The sequence below is a fragment of the Vipera ursinii genome (genome assembly GCF_947247035.1).
Source record: "Vipera ursinii genome assembly, chromosome: 4".
Classification (NCBI taxonomy): Eukaryota; Metazoa; Chordata; class Lepidosauria; order Squamata; family Viperidae; genus Vipera; species Vipera ursinii.
This window is the reverse complement of record NC_139514.1, coordinates 117033218-117046772: the sequence shown is the minus strand read 5'-3', so window position 1 is coordinate 117046772 and position 13555 is coordinate 117033218.

Sequence of the window (13555 nt, the reverse complement as noted above, 5' to 3'; positions counted from 1 at the left end):
AAAAGCTCCCTAGTTTTTGAGGCTATAAAAGGGGTGGTGGAGGTGGAAGAAAAGTATATAGATAGTCCTTGACTTAATACAGTTGGTTTAGTGACCATTCCAAGTTACAACGGCACTCAAAAGTGACTGTTTTTCTCAGAGCATGCACAGTCTTATTGCTTGAGGCGGTTTTCCGACAGCCGGAAGACTGGTGTAGTGTAGTGGGTTCTGGAGAGCAGGAAGGACGCCGAGACAATGAGTACAGCATAGCAGCTCTTTATTAGGTGGAAGGGACTGTACTGGGGAATAGGCGCTACCTGCACTCTTATATATACCTGGCCAGTACCTGGCCAGGTACTCAACCAACCAATCGGTTTGAACCTCTGTTTCCCGCCGAAATGCTTCCCGCCAAAAAAGTTACAGTTCAACGCCTCCTGGTGGTGATTCTTATACACAGCTTTGTTGTTGTTGTTGTTAACTGCGAAGTCGTGTCCGACCCATCGCGACCCTATGGACAATGTTCCTCCAGGCCTTCCTGTCCTCTGCCATCTTCTGGAGTCCATTTAAGCTCATGTCTCCTGCTTCAGTGACTTCGTCCAGCCACCTCATTCTCTGTCGTCCCCTTCTTCTATTGCCCTCGATCTTTCCCAGCATTAGGCTCTTCTCCAGTGAGTCCTTCCTTCTCATCAGGGGGCCAAAGTATTTGAGTTTTAGCTTCAGGATCTGGCCTTCTAAAGAGCAGTCAGGGTTGATCTCCTCTAGGACTGACCGGTTTGATCGCCTTGCAGTCCAAGGGACTCGCAGGAGTCTTCTCCAGCACCAGAGTTCAAAGATACACAGCTTTAGGTGTTGCAATAAAGCTTAATACATAACAACTGGGGCTGCTTTTTGCCTTTAAGAAGATGTCTCATCTCTTCTCTTCCGGGGGAAATATTCCATTCTGCCTCTTTTTAATATTAAGAATAAAGACTATTTTATTCTGGTGTGCGTGAGGGGGCTTTCCTAGAAAACTGAGAGATCAATTAGGCTGAAGCACAGGCCCCGAATCATGGCCAAGGGCGGTCTAGAACCCAGCTCTCTCTTTTCCTAGCCCAATGCTTTTTTGTCTACGCCAAACTGGCTCTTTAATGGCTTATTTCTTCATGAAGTGACCGCTGCGACTGAGGTCATCAGCTCGTGATGATGTCATCACCGCGACGGTCTCCAGCGGCACGCATGGGGTCCAATGTCCTTGCGGCGTCGTTATCCGTATCCTGTAAAAAACCATGGTGGAAATGTCGCCTGTCGGAGGCTGAATTCAAGGCGGATAAATCAAAGTTTCGTTCCTTTTATTATGCGACTGTGAGAGCACCATCTGTGCCATTTAATTTCAGCGAAGCCAGCAGTGAGCCAAAGATAGAAAATCTCCAAGAAATAGCATTTGGCCAATGAAACAGAGACGCTGAGGAAACAGGGGCAAGATAAAAAGCGGTCTCTTCTCCTTACCCCCCTCTAACGCTGAGCTGATCTACGGCAAGGCTGGGCCAGCAGAGAATCGGAACCAAACCCATTAATCAAACATAGGGTGGTGGCCTACAGTACATAGAACAGGGGTCTTCAAACTTGGCCCTTTTACGACTTGTGGACTTCAACTCCCAGAATTCATCAAAAGGCCAAGTTTGAAGACCCCTGTCTTAAATCTAACAAACAAATGGAGGCTGGCTGAGGAATTCTGGGAGTTGAAGTCCACAAGTCATCAAAAGGCCAAGTTTGAAGACCCCCCCATCTTAAATCTAACAAACAAAATGGCGGCTGGCTGAAGAATTCTGGGAGTTGAAGTCCACAAGTCATGAAAGGGCCAAGTTTGAAGACCCCCGTCTTAAATCTAACAAACAAAATGGAGGCTGGCTGAGGAATTCTTGGAGTTGAAGTCCACAAGTCATCAAAAGGCCAGGTTTGAAGACCCCTGACATAGAACATAGAATGATAGGGCTAGAGGGGACCTCAGAGGTCTTCCAGCCCAACCCCTTGCTCAAGGCAGGAGACCTTATTGCATCCTGGACAAATGGCTGTCCAGTCTCTTCTTGAAAACCTCCCGTGATGGAGCAGCTTGAGGAGGCAAGCCTTTCTGCCAATCAATTAACCCAAAAAGCAGAATAACAGTTAGACGGGACCTTGGAGATCTTCTAGTCCATCCCCCTGATCAACTCAGGAGAACTTATACCATCTCAGTCAAATGGCCGCCCAGGTTTATTTTTGAAACCCTCCCAGAATGGACCATCTGCAACTGAAAGAGGCTATTCCACTGAGTTATTCTTCTCTCAGCGTGAGAAAAATGTCCTTACTTCTAAGTTAGATCTCTCTTTAATAAGCTTTCACTTCCCACGTCTCGTCCTGCCCTCAGGTGCTTTGACCAGTAACGAACTTTGACCATAATGAATTACTTGTTCAATTCTTAGACACAAATTAGTTAAATAAGAAAAGGCACAGAGTGTCATGCATTATAATATTGGGAGGACGTACCGAAGTGGGAAAACCTGGACAGTTAGATGACTAATAGGAAGAAATTATGACTGATAAGAATTGGATTGAATATAAGGGAATTTAAGCAAACAAAAACTATAAAAAGAGGATGCATGTTGAGATGATGATGATGATAATAATAATAATAATAATAATAATAATAATAATAATAATAATTATTATTATTATTATTATTATTATTATTATTATTATTATTATTATTATTATTTGGAAGGGTCCTTGGAGGTCATCTAGTCCAACCCCCTGCTCAGGCAGGAAACCCTATACCACTTCGGAAAAATGGCTGTCCGGTCTCTTCTTAAAAACTTATTTATTTTATTTTTTTTATTTTAATTCCATTTATATCCCGCCCTTCTCCGAAGACTCAGGGCGGCTTACAAGCTTAGCAGTAGCCTTCATTCTATGTATATGCCTGCTTATTAGGGCTTTCACACACACCCCAAGCAGCATTATTACAAAGTCAGCTTAATTGCCCCCAACAATCTGGGTCCTCATTTTACCTACCTGGGAAGGATGGAAAGCTGAGTCAACCTTGAGCCTGGTGGGACTCGAACCTGCACTAATTGCAGGCAGCTGGTGTTACTTGAGGAGGCATTAGCCCACTGCTCCACCAAGGCTCTTTCAGTGTTGGAGCATTCACTGCTTCTGGAGGCAGGTAGTTCCACTGGTTAATTGTTCTCACTGTCAGGAAGTTTCTCCTTAGTTCTAGTTTGCTTCTCTCCTTGGTTAGTCTCCATCCGTTGCTTCTTCTCCTGCCTTCAGGTGCTTTGGAGAACAGCTTGACTCCCTCTTCTTTGGGGAAGCCCCTGAGATATTGGAACACTGCTATCATGTCACCCCTCACTCTTCTGTTCGTTAAACTACACATACCCAATTCCAGCAACCGTCCCCTATATGAGATGATGGTTATGAGAATAATATAAGCTGAAAAAAATGTTATATATAGAGATTATTATTATTTGTTTCAATATAAAAAAATGCCTATACCTAATCATTTATCTATTGAAAATATTAAGAATTATATTTTGGCTAAGGCTGAAGAAGGAGAATACAAAGGGGAGAAGGGAAGATCAAAGAAATATATCATTAATTAATATATGAATTTATGGAATTATCAAATTTAATTATTATTGATTATTAATTCATTATTATTGTCCTTTTTTTCCTTGTTAAAATACAAGCCAAGACAACATGCTGTACACCAGGCACTGGAGATTGTTATAGTTAAAAAACCAATAAAATCTTCATTAAAAAAAGAAAAAAGAAGAAAAGGCATAGAATGGTTCAGATATTGAGGCTTTAGGTTTACTTGTGCAAATCTACTTTGGAAATATCAACATTGGTCATAAGTGTAACTACAATCTAGTGTCTAATGAAGAGAAGGACAAGGGGTGACATGATAACAGTCTTCCAATATATTTGAGGGGATGCCCCAAAGAAGAGGGAGTCAAGCCATTCTCCAAAGTGCCTGAAGGCAGGAGAAGAAGCAATGGATGGAAGAGAATCAAGGAGAGAAGCAACCTGGAACTAAGGAGAAATTTCCTGACAGTTAGAACAATTAACCAGTGGAACAACCTGCCTCCAGAATTTGTGGATGCTCCAGCAATGAAGGTTTTTAAGAAGAGACTGGACAGCCATTTTTCTGAAATGATGTAGGGTTTCCTGCCTGAGCAGGGGGTTGGACTAGATGACCTCTAAGGACCCTTACAACTCTATTATTATTATTATTATTATTATTATTATTATTATTATTATTATTATTATTATTGTTGTTGTTGTTGTTGTTGTTGTTATTATTATTATTATTATTGTTGTTGTTGTTGTTGTTATTGTTGTTATTATTGTTATTATTATTGTTATTATTATTAATCTGGGAAAAGAGAGTGGTGTTCTTTCTGATAAATGTCTGTCAGACATGAGACATCAACGATTAAGTAAATATTGGATTACAGGAAATATGTACCTGGAAACAGGTGTTGAAGCCAGAATGGACAGCTCTACATGTTACATCCTGCATGGGTCTCAAATTGGCTTGGGAAGTAATTACTCTACAGCTTTGATGCAGAAATAGGTTAGTGCTTTGTGTGAATACAAAACTAATTTGGGAACATTTTGAGGCTACTTCCCCTTCTCCTAATTTGTCCTGGGTTTTGAGTTTTTATACAAAGAGATTTGGTTATGATGCAGAGGACAATTGAAGGTAGAAATTGTGGGTTCAAAATGCTGCAGAGACGTATCATTCCATCGAAGGCTGATGTTGTATTAAAAAACAACAACAACAATCCTCTAAATAGATCTGCTAGTTTCGAAGTTTATGTTACGTATCTCAGTATACCATTGTAAAAGCCACAATAAGCTTTTAGTATTACTTGTTCGACGTGCTTCCGATTCCTTGTTTCCTGAGGCCTTCCTGAGCAAATGGTGATCCAACTATGTTTTTAAAAACCAATATCTTTTTGCTTCATTTTTGTTGTATGTTGTAGCGTTGCTCCAGGGTAACAGTTTTTGCAGAAGGACATCAATGTTTGGACAGTGTCCCCTCCAAAGATTGGGTAGCTTATTTATATAAAGGTTGGAAGAGAAATAAGTCCTTTGGTGAGTCCTTGAAAGTCCCACCAAGTCAGTAAAATGACAGGATCCTTCCTGGCCTATATCCTTTAAACTTTTATCCTTCAAAGTCCCATCTGATGTTTCTTTTTGTCTAGACCAGGGGTAGGCAACCTCGGCTCTTTTATGACTCATGGACTTCAATGCCCAGAATTCCTGAGTCAGCATAGCTGACTCAGGAATTCTGGGAGTTGAAATACATGAGTCATAAAAGAGCTGAGGTTGCCTACCCCTGTCCTAGGTGGTTAAAGGAAGTGCAGGTGTTTAGCTTACAGGAGAAAAGGCTGCTAGGGGAGACGTGAGAGCTGTCCTCAAGTTATGTGGAGGAGGAAGAGGACTGTGGTCTGGAGGACAGAAGCTGCAGTGGAATGTAGCCTGGATTCCCAGGAAGGAGAGCGTGCATTCCAGAGAAGCAAAAGACAGCAAAGCTTAGAACATTGTTCTAGGGCAGGGGTAGGCAACCTTGACTCAGGAATTCTGGGTGTTGAAGTCCATGAGTCATAAAAGAGCCGAGGTTGCCTACCCCCGGTCTAGAACATGAAACCGAATCCTAAGCCTGGAAGCGACCTTACACATCTTCTAGTCCAACCGCGTGCTCTCAAGGCTGGAGAATTTCCCTGGAGGCGTTCTAGTTCTCCTCAGCTGATTTACATTCTTTGGGTTCCATCTTGACTCGGAAATTCCTTTTCTCGAGTTATTTCAAATCTAAGCATATATTTTTTGGGGTGGGGTGGGGTGGGCTGTTTCCGATTTGGAAGAAGGCAAATTTGATTTCTTGGCTGTCTTTCCGACCTAGAGATATTCTAGAAAGATGGGGGAAGAGAAGAGATGCAGGACAGCCCCTCTCAGTCTTAGAACGGAATAACCAACAGAGTAACAAGCAAAGTTGGAAGGGACCCTGGAGGTCTTCCAGTCCAGCCCCTTGCTCGAACAGGAGATCCTCTACCATTTCAGACAAACGGTTGTCCAGTCTCTTCTTAAAAGCCTCCAGTGATGGAGCACCCACAACTTCTGGAGGCAAAGATGTTCCACTGGTTAATTGTTCTAACTTCCAGGAAATTTCATTCTAGGTTGGATGCCTCCTTTAATTACTTTCCGCCCATGCCTTCTTACATAATCATCAGATCAGTTTTTATAGGATTGGTTGGTTTTAAGAAAAGTTTCACACAGATCTTCCAAGCCAGTTGGGAAGATTTCACCATGCTTCCATTCCTCATATATATCCTTCCCATCCAATTTCATTCATGCCTCGCGTTAAACATTAGCGGGAGACGCGTTGCTAATAGCCACTTATTCCGAAATCTACCTTCTGCCCTGTCTTCCAAGCCATTTATTATGAAAAAGATTATAATAAATTAAGTGCTTCATCCAGCACCTTGCCAGCTTTTTATTTTATTTTATGCTGGGGGAGGGTTTTTTTTTTGGGGGGGGTAGGATCAACTATTTAAACATCCATTTTATTATAATGGAAAAAAATATCGGGACGAAAAAGAATGACAACCCAAAATAAGCATGTTTAATTAAATGTGGTTCTGGGAACCCAGAGTCATCCAGCAGAGAGCCCATTAATGAATTTGGTCAGGTAGATTCTGCCTGCCCCCCCCCCACTTTCCCCCCCCCTCCCCTCATTAAGAAAGTGAACATTTACATCTTGAGACCCCGCGGCTATTAGTTATTTCTAATGAACGGCGCTGCCATTTCAAAGCCGAAAGCCTAATATTGTACAGCTGAGATATGCTGGGTCAGGAAAGAACTTCTAATTAAATTTGGGTTGAAGAGCGCCAATAATTGATTGGAATCCTCCCATGGGCAATCGTTTTTTTGCAACTCAGTAAACAACCCGAAAATAGGTAACCGTACCGATTTATGGAAAGGGTCAGCTGGAAATCAGTGAAAGAACAGGCAAGTTTACAAAAGGGAGGTTAGCGTGGGAAGGAATTGGGAGAAGGAGGTGAAGGACTTAAGGATTTAATTTAATTTATTAATATGGAGGAGACAAATGTTCAGACTTTGTCTGCTTGCTGCTTGGGATGGTAACATTGCCGTGTGACCAGTCAAATTGACGACGGCCCTGGAAAAGGGACTTATGACTGTTTTCTGCACGTACGACCATTGCAGCATCTCTTAGTCACTGTCAGATGCTTGATAACTGATAAATGTGACGGCTGCCGTGTCCCGGGATCACGTGATTCCCTTTTGTGACCTTTTGTGACCAGCAAAGACAACGGACAAGACAGATTCGCTTAACAACCACCTTGCTAACTTAACAAGTGCAGCAACTCGGTTCACAACGGTGGCAGGAAAGGTCGTACAGCGGGGCAAAAGTCACTTCACGACTGTCTTGCCTAGCGACGGAAATTTGGGGCTCAGTTGAGGTCATACGTCGAGGCGATCACAGGTGTGTGCATGTGTGCTTGTGCCTTCACATGCGTCTTGGCGTCTGGCAACTGGACGGGTGCGTTCAATTTTCTTGGCAAGCTTTTCAGAAGTGGTTTGTTCTTGCCTCCCTCCTTGGGGCTGAGAGAGAGTGACTGGCTCAAGGCCACCCAGTTGACTTTGTGCCCAAGGCGAGACTAGAATGCTGTACCCAGTTTAGGGCACCAGAGTCTTAAAAAAGGACTGACAAAACAGAGATAGGGAGGCCATCAAGGTGGTTAAAGGAAGTGCAGGTGTTTGGCTTACAGGAGAAAAGGCTGCTAGGGGAGATGTGAGAGCTGTCCTCAAGTTATGTGCAGGAGGAAGAGGACTGTGGTCTGGAGGACAGAAGCTGCAGTGGAATGTAGCCTGGATTCCCAGGAAGGAGAGCGTGCATTCCAGAGAAGCAAAAGACAGCAAAGCTTAGATCGTTGTTCTAGGGCAGGAGTAGGCAACCTTGGCTCTTTTATGACTTGTGGACTTAATAATAACGATAAAGTGGGAAGGGACCTTGGAGGTCATCTAGTCCAACCCCCTGCTCAGGCAGGAAACCCTATACAATTTCAGACAAATGGCTGTCCAGTCTCTTCTTAAAAACCTCCAGTGTTGGAGCATTCACCGCTTCTGGAGGCAGGTTGTTCCACTGGTTAATTGTTCTGTCAGAAAGTTTCTCCTTAGTTCCAGGTTGCTTCTCTCCTTGATGAGTTTCCATCCGTTGCTTCTCCTCTTGCCTTCGGGCGCTTTGGAGAATAGCTTGACTCCCTCTTCTTTGGGGCAGCCCCTGAGATATTGGAAGGCTGCTATCATGTCCCCCCTCGTCCTTCTCTTCATTAAACTAGACGTATCCAATTCCAGCAACCGTTCCCGATATGTTTTAGCCTCCACTCCCCTAATCATCTTTGTTGCTTAGGAGACTGGAGACCAAAACCTATAAGGAAGGGCTGCTGGAATTGGGTATCTCTAGTTTAATGAAGAGAAGGACGAGGGGGGACATGATAGCAGTGACTCAGGAACTCTGGGAGTTGTAGTCCACAAGTCATAAAAGAGCCAAGGTTGCCTATCCCTGGTCTAGGAGGAAGAGAGTCAGTGCAGCTCCTTGCTAGCAGTTTTTTCCCCTTTCCTTTTAGTTTATTTATGTATTAATACTATAAGATACAGCAATACAAAAGGAAACAATAGGAAGGATAGGGGAGGGAAAAGGGAAGGGAAAAATGTGGGAAAAGTGGGGGTGGGGGGAAGAAAAGGCATTGACTTCCCACTCCCCTTGATGCAGTAGAATAAGATAATAACATAAAACCTCAACTTTTTTTTTAACTTTTACCTAATAGTATAAACTAGCCATTTCTATAACAACGAGCCTTTCTAATCGGTAAAACCCCAAATCAAAGTTTCATTCCCCCCCCCCCCACCTCAGGCACAAAGTCCAGAAGTGGTTTCCAAGCAGAAACAAAATTAATTGTGTTCTTTTTAAAAATAAAAATAAAAAAATCAAAGCAATCAATTTAGCCAGCTCTGCTAACTCCATCAACCTCTGCAGCCATCCATTCCCCCATGGAGGGGATCCGAATTGTCCTTCCATTTTTTTGTGTGCATAAAGTAATCTTGCTGGCATAATTGCTTTCTGGGGGTTCTCGGAGTCTATGTTTAATGGTGCAAGGGATCTGCTCTCGTTTTGCAAGATTTCTGCCTGTCGGTGAGGAACAAAGAAACTGCCTAGGGCCATGCTGGCGAACCTATGGCACGCGTGCCACAGGTGGCACGCAGAGCCCTCACTGTGGGCACACGCACCGTCACCCAAGTCCTAGGCCTTCAGCTGGGTTTTATAAAACCTTTTTGCTTTTAAAAAAAGTTTCAATCAATCAATCAATCAATCGATTGCAACTCCTCGTGGGGAAAAAAAAGATCTCGCAAAGTTGGAATTGATTGATCGAACTTTTTAGTCCCACCCAGTCTGCAGTTACCACTGCAGCCATGCCCACCCAATGGGCCACGCCCACCCAATGGGCCACGCCCACCCAATAGGCCACGCCTACCCAGCACCCGACAATACATAAGAGCATTTTGAGTTGCAGTTTAGGCACTCAGTCTCTAAAAGGTTCGCCATCACTGGCCTAGGAGAACCTCAACAGTTTTTTCTTGAGTTTATGGAGACGGACGGAATCAAAAGGTTGAACCGGCAAGGAAGCACATTCCAGTGAAGTACGGAGTGGAATTTCCTGACCGAAGGACTTCTCAACCAGCGGATCAGGCTGCCTTCTAATGTGGTTTGTTTCCCTCCACTTGAGGTCTTCTAGTAGAGGCTGGATAGTCATCCATCTGAAATGGACAGAGGTCCCCAACCTTTTGAGCACCAGGGACCAGTTCCGTGGAGAGAGGTTTTTCTGTGGGCCAGTGGTTTCATGTACTGCCTGCATCCTGTGGATAGGGCTTTGCTTGCTTGCGTGGACTGGTTGTTGGCATGCCGTGGCCAGGAGCTTGGGACCCCCAAGGTGCTTTTTTCAAGAGGCATCTGGACTTTCTTGTTTTTCTTGGAAGACGCTTCGCTTCTTATCCAAGAAGCTTCTTCAGCTCAAATCACAAGAGCTGAAGAAGCTTCTCGGACGAGAAGTGAAACGTCTTCAAAGAAACCCAAGAAAGTACCAGATGACTCTTGAAAAAGCATCTTTGGGACAACCATGGACTGGATGACTGAGAATCTCTGTAGATGCTACAGCAGAATAACAGAGTAGGAAGGGACCTTGGAGGTCATCTAGTCCAACCCCCTGCTTCAGGCAGGAGATCCTATACCATTTCAGACAAATGAGTCTCCGGTCTCTTCTTTAAAAACTTCTAGTGTTGGAGCACCCACAACTTCTGGAGGCGAGTCATTCCACCGACCAGTTGTTCTCATGGTTAGGAGGTTTCTCCTTAGTTCCAGGTTGCTTCTCTCCTTGATTAGTTTCCCTCCGTTGCTCCTTGACCTGCCTTCAGGTGTAATCCGCCAGATCCTGGACTGAGTAGATGGTCAACCTGGATGAGCTCCAATGTCCCTTTTTACTCTGTGCTTCTATGAATCTATTCTATTCCACCCAATCTTTTAAAGTTGACCTTGGCTGCAGAAGTCGCCGCATCAAATTCCTAGTATTTCCAGAGAAAAGACTCAATCACAAGAGATGAAGTTGGGAAGATTCAGTGCTTCTAATCCTCTTATGGCAAGGTGCCCCCCCCCATACTGAGGGGTTGTTTGTTATTTAAGTTTTCTCTGGGCCTGTCAGTTGTAAATTCACTTTTGATGCTCTCTCTCTCTTGTTAGGTAAAATTCATTCTGCATCTGTCGTTTCTTCAGTGACATCTTTTGAACAGGAATCATTGCTGACATTGTGAATAATATTTTCTGATTCAATTCTTCACCCTTAGAACATTTTGTACTGTCTTCTGTATATCTTGCCTGTATCTGAAATCTGCATTCTACAGAACCTACAAATCTGTAGTCCATTGTTTCTTGTCTTGCCCTCTGGTGCTTTGGAGAATAATTTGATCCCCTCCTCTTCTTTGTGGCAGCCCCTCCTCAAATACTGGAATACTGCTATCCTGTTTCCACTGTTTCTTCTTTTCTTTAGACTAGCCAAACCCAAGCCCTGCAGCCATTCTTCCTATGTTTTAGTCTCCAGGCCTTGGATCATTTTAGTTGCTCTTCTCTGCACTTTTTCCAAAGTCTCAACATCTTTTTTGTAGTATCGTGACCAAAATTGGCTGCAGTATTCCAGGTCTGGCCTTACTAGGGCTTTGTAAATGTCCTTTAAAAGACTCAACCACGGCTGTGAGCAAGATGACCAATCCCATTGTCTTCTGGCACTCAAACCCTGGAAAACTATTGTCCTATGGTCTCTTTATGAGGAGCTGCTGTCCGGAGTACATGTGGGCAATCTCCCATCTTCTCCTTATCTGAGAGGTTCCAAAGAACTGATCCACTCACCAGTTCCTTGCTCTTTGCCACAGTTGTTGGCTCTACTTTCCCAGTCACATTTTAAGATTGCCGTATCTTCCCCAGAAGGTTTAAGTGGGACATTATTTCAGCCTTCTCAGCATGTCCCTAATAGCCTTTATGTTGAGCTTTATACTCTTTATAAATAAATTGCTTTGTAAAATGAAAACTGTTGTAGTTTAAACTAATAGAGCAGAGGTCCCCAACCTATGGGCCGTGGCCCAGTACTGGAGCACGGCCTATTGGCTACAGGGCCATGTGAGTAACTGGGCAGTGCATGCACATGTGTACATGCTCACCCCCCCTCATGCCACCATTGCCACAAGTGTGCAGGCAGTGACAAGACCACTAGTATTACATGGATGGTGGTAGTGCCGCAAGTGGCAGGTGGGCCATGGCATGATCCTTGCAAGGGGGCGGTATCACTGCACACTGCAGTGTGATCCTTCTGCGACAGCAGTGGAGAAAGCTTCATGTTTAGGGGCAGCATCACTGCAGGCCACGGCACGAGCCTTGCACGGCGGCAGTGGCATGAGCCTCACATGGGGGTGGCGGTACAAGCCTTGTGTGAGGGTGGCGGCACGAGCCTCATGCCAGGGTGGCATTGCTGGGGTCAGCGGCATGATCCTCACGCTGTGGTAGCATCACTGCAAGCCTGGAGGCGGTGCCACCACAATCCTCACACAGGTGCCACCATCGCTGAGAGCCTTGCATGCATGCTCACAGCCTGTTTGTACATGTGGGTACATGTGTGGCCACATTCATGTTTGTGCATGCACGCATAAGGTGCCTGCCCCTCCCTCTCCTACTGGGCCACCAAAACAAAAAGGTTGGAGACTCCTGTAATAGAGACCTCAGAATACCCTATAGACCACCCCCCTGAAATATTTAGCCAAGTTACTAGAGTTGTCTTCTGCAATTCTGTGACATTCTACTAGATTTGGCAACAGTGTTCGAAATTCCTAGGAATGGTAAATTGTAGTTCCAACATGTCTAGAGAGGGCAACGGATCTGGAGGGCAAGTCAATATAAGAAGATTGAGAGCTAGCCTAGTTACATTGTCCAACACCAGGTGGCAGCAAAGAGTCGACACTTTCTGTACCTCTCTGCTGCCATCTAATGTCCATCTCAAATTTTGCAGCTCAGATATGTTCGTCCTAAGATAGGTAGGCTGGCTAAGAGTGGTTTTCCTCGGATGCTGATAGACTTTCCGAGGGCCTCTAGTTAAGAAAACAATTTCCCACGGAGAGGAGAACAACTTGGTTTTCCCTGAGTTGATTTAGAGCAGCCCTCTCTCTCTCTCTGTGGTCAAGCAGCTGCAAGGTTCAAAGTGCCGTCACTCAACCCCACGGCATCCAGCAAGACCGTTCAGCAGGGAAGCAGATCAGAGGCAGGGAACAATTTCCTATGCAGGAGCCGTCTGTTGGAGGGTGTTTTTTTTTTTTAAAAAAAACCTGGCTGTCAAGCAACCGGAGAGGAAGAAGAGAGGATACGTGTTTGCAAAACAGGAAAAGATAACAACTTACGCCAGCACCCTGCAGGCTTCCTTTGTAAAACAGGCAAGATGCTGGAAGGGACAAAGTGGAGACCTCTCGCAAGCAAAGGACTGCCCGTTTTTTTTTCTCCCCCCGCGTGGTAATAATGCCTTTGATAATGGGTGCTTGAAAGCAAGGTGGCTCACTGTGAAATTGAGTTGTCCTAGGGCGCGTCAGGCCTGAGGTTCTCCATCCGTGAATTCTATCCGGTTCTGTATGCCTCCAAGGCTGATCTGGCCTGTCTTGTTTGTCTCCTCCACCTCTGCAAGCCTGGGGTGTGTAGAGCAGTGGAGTGAAACCAGCTGGTGGGGAATTAGCTGAGTTAATTAGCCACTGATCAACTGAAGAAGTCAGTTTTCTTTCAAGAGGGCTAGAGAGAGAGGGGGAAAAAAGGAGCTGGGGAGAGCAATTGACTTGAAATAAAAGACACACACCTCCACCCCCAGAAACAAGGGGATGGGGGGGTCACTTTAAGATTTTGCAGAGTTGCAAGACCGTGGATCATCAGAGGTCCCATTTTATCCAAATGCAT